Consider the following 7,963-nt stretch of genomic DNA (forward strand, 5'->3'; position numbering starts at 1 on the left):
CCTATCACACCCCCATGCCACTCCACCCCCCACCCCCCCCCCACATGTCAGAATGGGACCCAGGCCCCTAAACCCTGTGCCGGCTTTATATTCCTCATTCTACTCATTTAGTCTAACATTTAAAGTCAGAAGTCAATGGATTAATCCCACCCTGGTTTATAAATATCTGCCTGTGGACTAGAGACTCTGGGAGCCACTGAAGAGAATAACTAATTCTTCAGTTAGGGAATGACAGTCACTTGGCAGCAGACTGGGGTGTTTTTCCGGAATAGGCTTTCACCTAATTCCAAAGATATTAAACAGAAGGTCTCTCCATTCTTTTCCTGGAATGTGGTTGGGCTTGAGGGGTCTATGGCTTGGGTACAGTTTTGTACTCTGGAAGCCTTTCTGTACAGACCCTGTCTTGCTCATGCATGGTGACACTTTGGCCCTGTGACACCACATGCAACCATGAAGAAAATGGAGAAAACAGGCTTCAGCGTAAGCAAGTAAAAAGCAAGTAAAAGCCACAAACCTCAAGGTGGAAATAAGTTTCCCATGGGCTCAGAGGGACCCTGCCCTGGGCGCTAATGCCATCCTCCCTTGTCCGGTGTGTTTACACAGCACGGCCACAGTGATGTAACAAATGCTTTATTGACGATTCAACACACACACTGTGCCATTCCCTGATCTGTTTAATGTGCTGTCCCTCATTAGCAACGTGTGTTTCAGGGTGCTGTGCAAAATCACAACCAGCTCGGGGCACTAACGTGACATTTCCATCCAGCTGTCACCACGCAGCTGGGGTAAGTGGGCTCACACAGTCTGTCTCTCTGGCTTTCAGTGGGTCAGTATGTGACTACAGCATGTGCAGAAGAGGTCATCTCAAGGGGGCCCAATCAGGACAAGCAAATAAATGAATGAATTTATCTACATTTTAACCTTTACAGCCCCTCCCTAGCTTGCCAAGTGCTTTTGCAGTTTGTTACCCTTGGCGATCCTCTCCTGTCAGTTACAGCCTGGCAAGAGGACCTAAGATGCACACAGACAGGGCCCTGAAGACATGGAAGAGCGTCAGGGATCCCAAAGGGCTCCTCTTTTTATTTATTTGGCTGCACCAGGTCCTAGTTGTGGCATGAGGGATCTAGTTCCCTGACCAGTGATTGAACCCAAGCTCCCTGTATTGGGAGTCTTAGCCATTGGCTCATCAGAGAAGTCCCCCAAAGGGCTCTTTTGTCTGAAAAGACTAGGAACCATGAGGGTATGTGCTACACTCCCCTTCTACATCTGAGGGCACATCTCTATAGAGACATGAATTAGAAGACAGAGCCCGTGCCCTCATGGAGCCCTGGGGATATGACTGTAAAATACAGAAGTCTGCCTTTATCCATGGGGGATTCTTTCCAAGAGTCCTACTGGGTGCCTGAACAATGAATAGTGCCAAATCCTACATACAAACATACCCATGATGAAGTTTGATTTACGAATTAGGTACAGTAAGAGAGTTGCTAGCATCACTACTCTTGTACCTTGGGACCAATAACTAAAATAAGTGTTACTTGAACTGCTATATAGCCCTGCTTTTTGAAGCAATTCACCTAATAGCCTGGCTTAAAATTCAACATTCAAAAAAATCAGATCATGTCATCTGGTCCCATCACTTCCCTTTGGTCTCAAACAATGGAAAGTGACAGACTGTATTTTCTTGGGCTCCAAAATCCCTGCAGATGGTGACTGCTGCCATGGAACTGAAAGATGCTTGATCCTTGGGAGAAAAGCTATGACAAACCTAGATAGCCTATTAAAAAGCAGAGACATTATTTTACCAACAAAGGTCTATATAGTCAAAGCTATGGTTTTTCCAGTAGTCATGTACGTAAGTAAGAGCTGGACCATAAAGAAAGCTGAGCACTGAAGAATTGATGCTTTTGAGCTGTGGTGTTGGAGAAGACTCTTGAGAGTCCCTTGGACTGCAAGGTGAGCAGCAAACCAGTCCATCCCAAAGGAAATCAGTCCTGACTATTCATTGGCAGGACTGATGCTGAAGCTGAAGCTCCAATACTTTGGCCACCTGATGCGAAGAGCTGGCTCATTGGAAAAGACCCTGATGCTCGGACAGATAGAAGGCAGGAGGAGAAGAGAACGACAGGGGATGAGATGGTTGGATGGCATCACCGACTAGATGGACATAAGTTTGAGCAAGCTCCAGGAGTTGGTGATGGACAGGGAAGCCTGGTGTGCTGCAGTCCATGGGGTCACAAAGAATCAGACACGGCTGAGCGACTGAACTGAACATTAGACAAAGGAATGGTTTCATATCCCAGGTAGGATGGAGTAGAATGGTGTGAGATTTCATCAAGCTACTCAAAACATGCGCAATTTAAAACTTCTGAATTGCTTATTTCCAGATTTTCCATTTAATATTTTTGGACCACCGTTGATACGGTTAGCTGAAATCATAGTAAGTGAAACTGCACAAAAGGGAGGATGACTGTACCACAAGCATTCTTAAATCAGTGGGTCTATTATTTTCCAATGAGAGATGCCCTTCAAAGTCAAGAGGGGCACGGCAGTGTCAGGGCTTAGAGCTCAAGCTCTGCTCCTCAAGCCCTGAACTCAAATCCCACCCCACCACTCATCAGTCAAGGAGCCTGGGCAAGATCCCAACCTGTGTGGTTTTCAGTTTCCCCATCTGTGAAGTAAGGATGTTACCAGGAGTGTCGCAAGGATTCAGGGAGATAATGTACATAGAGCCTTTAGTGCAGTTCCTGACACACCAGCTGCACACCTAAGACAATACGCCTCTGTGAGCCTGGCTTTGCTGGAAATATTTCTGGACTCTAAGAATTTATATCAGGGCTTCCCTGATGGCTCAGTGGTGAAGAATCCACCTGCTCATGCAGGAGACATGGCCTTGACCTCTGGTCCAGGAGGATCCCACATGCTGAGGAGCAACAAAGCCCGTGGGCCATAACTGCTGAGTCTGTGCTCTAGGACCCACGTTCCACAACAAGAGGAGCCCCTGGGATGAGAATCCTGCCCGCCACAGCGAGAGTAAGGAAACTCCACTCGCTGCAACTAGAGAAAAGCCTGCTCGGCGACGAAAATACATAGATAAAACAAAGCTCTGACAAAAATAAATTAATTAATTAATTAACAAAAATAATTGATATTGGGGTAATTTACAAATGACGGAGAAAAGAAGGCCTATGGCTTTAGCTCTACTGCTGCCTTTATTGCTAACAACGAACAGCCCCTTACGTGGTCATCAACTGCGTCATTTGGGCTGTTTCCAACAATGAGCCCTCTCCTAGTCAAGTACTACTGAAGGTGTCACAGGCAGAGCTCAAGGGTGGATTCTCAGTCAAGCCTTCAGCAACAGCATCACAGGAGTCAGTCTGTCCTCTGGATCTTTGTCGTTGGTGGTGGCCAGCAGGGAGGGAGAAGCTCTGTGTTGCCATGGAAACAGGCAGTCTCTACACTGCAGGTCAGGCCTGCAGATCCTCTAGTCACCCCCACCCCCTTCCTTTTATTCAGTTCCCTAAAGCACGTGGTGGATGTCAGTGGGTGGTAAAGGGAAGTCAGTTATCCTGGCTAGAAGCAGGCAGGGTCAGGGGATAGGGGTAGGGGGACGACACCCTTCAGTCTGGAAACTGAACCAGGGAGGAGGTTCAAGAAACCCGCAGGGGGCGGTTAAAGTAGGCGAGTCAGTCTAGACACGTGCTGTCATGAAGAACAGCCCACCCCTCGCCCCGCTTCTCGGGGGCTAAAGAGGAGCCAGAACCAGAAAGACAATTAAGTACTCTTTTGACTGTGTGCCAGGTCTCCCAGACCTCCAGGTCCAGGTCAGAGCTCAAAAACAGGGCCGTGACTCCAGTCTTTTAAGAGCTTTGTTGGATGACATCCAAGGTTCAGCCTCGTCTGTCTGCAACTCTCTTTAAATCTTCTGAGGCTTCCTCACACACAGCACTCCCCCGCCCCCTCCTCACCTGATGACTAAGTAGTGAGGGAGAGGTCATGTGTTCCTACCACGTACCTGTTATTTGGGTGGAGAGTTCTTCTTCATTCTCAGCCCTGAAGAACAAGCTACCTACTTCCTTTCACTTCTTGGTCTGAGACATATTTGGATATGGAGTGCTGTGGACTTGCTACAGAAAACATTTTAAGAGGAGACTAGGTACAATTTTGGGGTTTTTTTTTAGGTATAATGTTTTTAATCAATTCTTTTTTTTATTGAAGGATAGTTGATTTACAGCGTTGTGTTAATTTCCACGGTACAGAAGAGTGACTCAGTTATACACATACATACATTCTTTGTCATTCTTTTCCATTATCATTTAACCCAGGATACTGAATATAATTCCCTGTGCTATACAGTAGGACCTTGGTGCTTATCCATTCTATATGTAATCATTTGCATCTACTAACCCCAAACTCTCAGTCCGCTCTCTCCCTACTCCTCCCCTTGGCAACCACAAGTCTGCTCTCTATGTCTGAGTCTAATGATTTAAATGCATGATAGATTTCTTCCCCATTTGCCAAAAGCCATCCTAAAGAGGGCTGATAAAAGTCTGCTAAATGCTGGTAATTATATAGTGGAAACACGTACCCTTGCAGACATGAAGTCAGAGGGCTCCTACCATCCTGGCTGCCTAGACCAGTTCATCAGAGCACAGTCACTGAGGAGCCCCTGCCAAATACCACAGCCAGATATTGCAGGGCCTTGGAATGGCTTCTCATCCTAGGAAGAAGTAACCTGATGCCGGAATTCGAGGAACCCAGCAAATTCCAAATTGTGCACATGTGAAAAGAAACGAAACGGCCACCATCAAGTCATTTCCCAGTTCTAGGCCCTCCTGGGTTTTCTCTTTGCCCACTCCTGCTCTCTACCACTCACCCCCTGCTCCTCCTTCCTCCACGCTCGCCATCCCCACTGCGCCTCTGCTCAGGCTTTATTCTCAAAGGCAGTGGGGCCCGCCCTCCCCTCCCCACCTTGGCCCTCCCTCAGCGCTCCTCCTAGGATCCCGAGGCATTTTGTGCCTCAGACTGCTTTTGATCTGATCCCACACTGCTTTATGATCGGAGCAGGCTACATCCACGACAGCATCTCAAGTTCTCCCAAACGGGTAGAGTGGTTCTGCAATATCCGCAGAAACCAGTGTTTCAAAAGACTGGTTGATCAAGTACCGCGTGTGATGTAGAAATGTAAATAGAAATAGCCCCAGGCATCCTCAGGCGCAACTAACTGGCTGAATCCTCCCTCTGGCACCACCTTCTCGATTCAGCATCCTCCTCCTTCCCTTCATTCGAGGGGTGCTGCTCCTGGTTTTCTCATGTCGAAACAACTTCTATGTTCTCCAAAGACATAATTATCGACCTGGAGGTTTTTCTGTGGGAGTGAGCACCACTGTCCCCTCAAGGTTTGGAGTGCCCTGGGACGTTCCTTAGGACCACACTGCAATATCTGCAGCTTCCACTGAGAGCAATCTAACTCCTATTCCCCAGCCCTGAATAGAAGGTAAGGACTAAGCCAGGTTCACTTGGTTTCCAGGGGAAGGATGAGAACCACAAGGCTCATGGCCCCTGTTGCTTTGTAAAAGGCTGCCCTGGAACCCAGAGACGCGCCTTAGCACCTGCAGGCACCATTCACTTCCATGAACTGGGTTGGACTGACCCTCAATCCCACCTCTCACCCTGCTCCTACCCCAAACTCACTCTCATTTCAGGGCTTGCCAGAACCTGGAGTCACCAAGAAGAAGATGAGAACAGCTGATCAAGAGGGAACCCCATGGAAGGCAAAAAACAAAAAACAAAAAACAAAAAAAAGTGGTGGAGGAAAGAAGCATACTAAGCATTTTGAGGAAAACAACTTAAAAATTAACAAGCTCTCAAGAAAGAAAGGCATCACGAGAGGATCAATCAGGAGAGTTTTTGTGAGCCCCTGTCAGTTGATCAAGAAACATTTATTGCATGCCCACTAGGCATAAAGGCACTGCTGGAAATGTTGACGCGGACACAATGATGTAAGATAGATCTTTTAAAAATGTTTGGGAAAAACTGATTTTAGCCTCTGACCTCAAGGAGCTTACAACCTAAGTGGTGCTGATCGAATCTAAACCATTCTTCCCAAAGGCCCTGGTCCTGTTAAACTGTCGAGGTTCCTTTCACGTGCAGCCATGTCACCCCATAGGCTCCCATGTGAGTTCTCGGGCATCTACATTCCCATGAGGTTCCAAGCGCTGCTGCCAGTTGTTGCCATGGTGGGAGGGAATTTTCAGTCACGGTGGTTAGGGAAGACTTCACACAGGAGAGCGAATTTAAACTGGGTCAAGAAGAGTGGATAAATTTGGAAGCGCAGAGAGAAGGCTGGAGAGCTTTCCAAGGCAGAAAGGAGCTCACGATTTAGCAAGGAAGTTAAGTGTACCTAGGCCTAATTATAACATGATAAATGCTCTCCTACCAGTAGTCACACATGACAAGGGGAATGCTTAGAAGGACAAGGAAGTTTGTCCTTTTAAGGACAAATGAATAAAGAGAGGCCCATGGTGGAGGAGAGATGTGAACTAGACTTTGAGGGATGACTAGTGTTATATCAGATTGAAAAGGGAAGGACATTCAAGATACTAGGACCAGAACAGGCAAACACGGAAGCCAGGAAGAGCAAGCCTGGGGTGAGAATGTCTATGTAGAGCCAACACTTTGCTGATATTAAAGAATCCATCTTCCTCCTACAGTCTTCCACTAAAGCTGGGCCTTGATGCTTAATAATGGCAGGACAGAAAAGGATATATACTAGATTAGTAGCAGCATAACTATGACATTTAGTCCTTTTTATTATTTTACTATTCTCCACCGTCTCTAGGATGAAGATAAGGAGTCTTGAATGTCAGGTTTTATTGAGAATGAAAAAGGAGATCTTAATTCCAAGAGTTCCATTCACATACCAAAAGCAAAGCTTGGACAACTGAACGCAGAGATTTCTCTAGAACAGAGATAGGGGGAACTTGGGATATGCAGTGAGGAGAGTCATTTCATTAGGGAGAAAGTGGAATGACTCCTAGGCAGGGACAGAGGAGTAGTCAGAAAGGAAGAGTAGGTTGTAAAGAAATAAGAATGTCCGGAACTTCATCTTCCTTCCTTTCAGAGTCAAAACTGGTGTATGTGTGGAGGACGCAGGGTGAGGATGGAGAGTGAGACAGAAATAGCATGATGGGTAAGAGGACTGCTTTCCTAGGCATAACCTGGTGAGCCACTCAGAGAAGTCCTTCTTATGACTCAGAGGCACATATGCAACACAGCACAGCTTGGAGGCACTAGCTCGGGACTGGCAGAGAGAACTGACCAGATAGTCTGATAATAGTCTGTTGGCTCCCCAAACTTGAGCAAGATGTTCAGGACATCCCAAAGTTCCAATCTCCTCCTTTCCCAAGAGTCAACCAGATGAATCATCCTAAAGCTGGAAAATGAAGGCTGCTGAACAATGAAGACCTTGAAACCAAAAGCAATGGCAGACTGCAGTTATCAGCAGGATATACCAACATGTGAACAAAAGCCACGGAGTCACTCACATGCACCAGCAGAGTCAGGAAGGGCAGCAGGATGGATCACCGGCAGCAAGCCTGCCCAAGGAGCTGAGCACACGCACTGGAGGGCCGCTTCCCCTGTCACCCAGAGGACTTCTACTCCCCCACCTGCTAAAGCCAACTCCAGGAGGAAAATTGGAAGATGCCTTGAAAAACGGAGCATTTATTCCGAAGAGGCAATTAGATGCTCGAGAATGAGAGAATGAGTTATCTTTGATTGGCAAGTGTAAGGTCATTTTCCACTTCCCACACCCTCCTAAATAAAGCTAGATGGGGCTCATGAGGAATTTTAAATTAATGATATGAAATAAGAAAGTGCAACTTTCTTTTGCACGGTCTGAGATAGTGTGTGGGAGGTGGGAAAAGAGCATAGCATGGACAGGGCAAGTCTGAAAGCCCAC

Source organism: Capra hircus, chromosome 24 (assembly GCF_001704415.2).
Source record: "Capra hircus breed San Clemente chromosome 24, ASM170441v1, whole genome shotgun sequence".
Lineage (NCBI taxonomy): Eukaryota > Metazoa > Chordata > Mammalia > Artiodactyla > Bovidae > Capra > Capra hircus.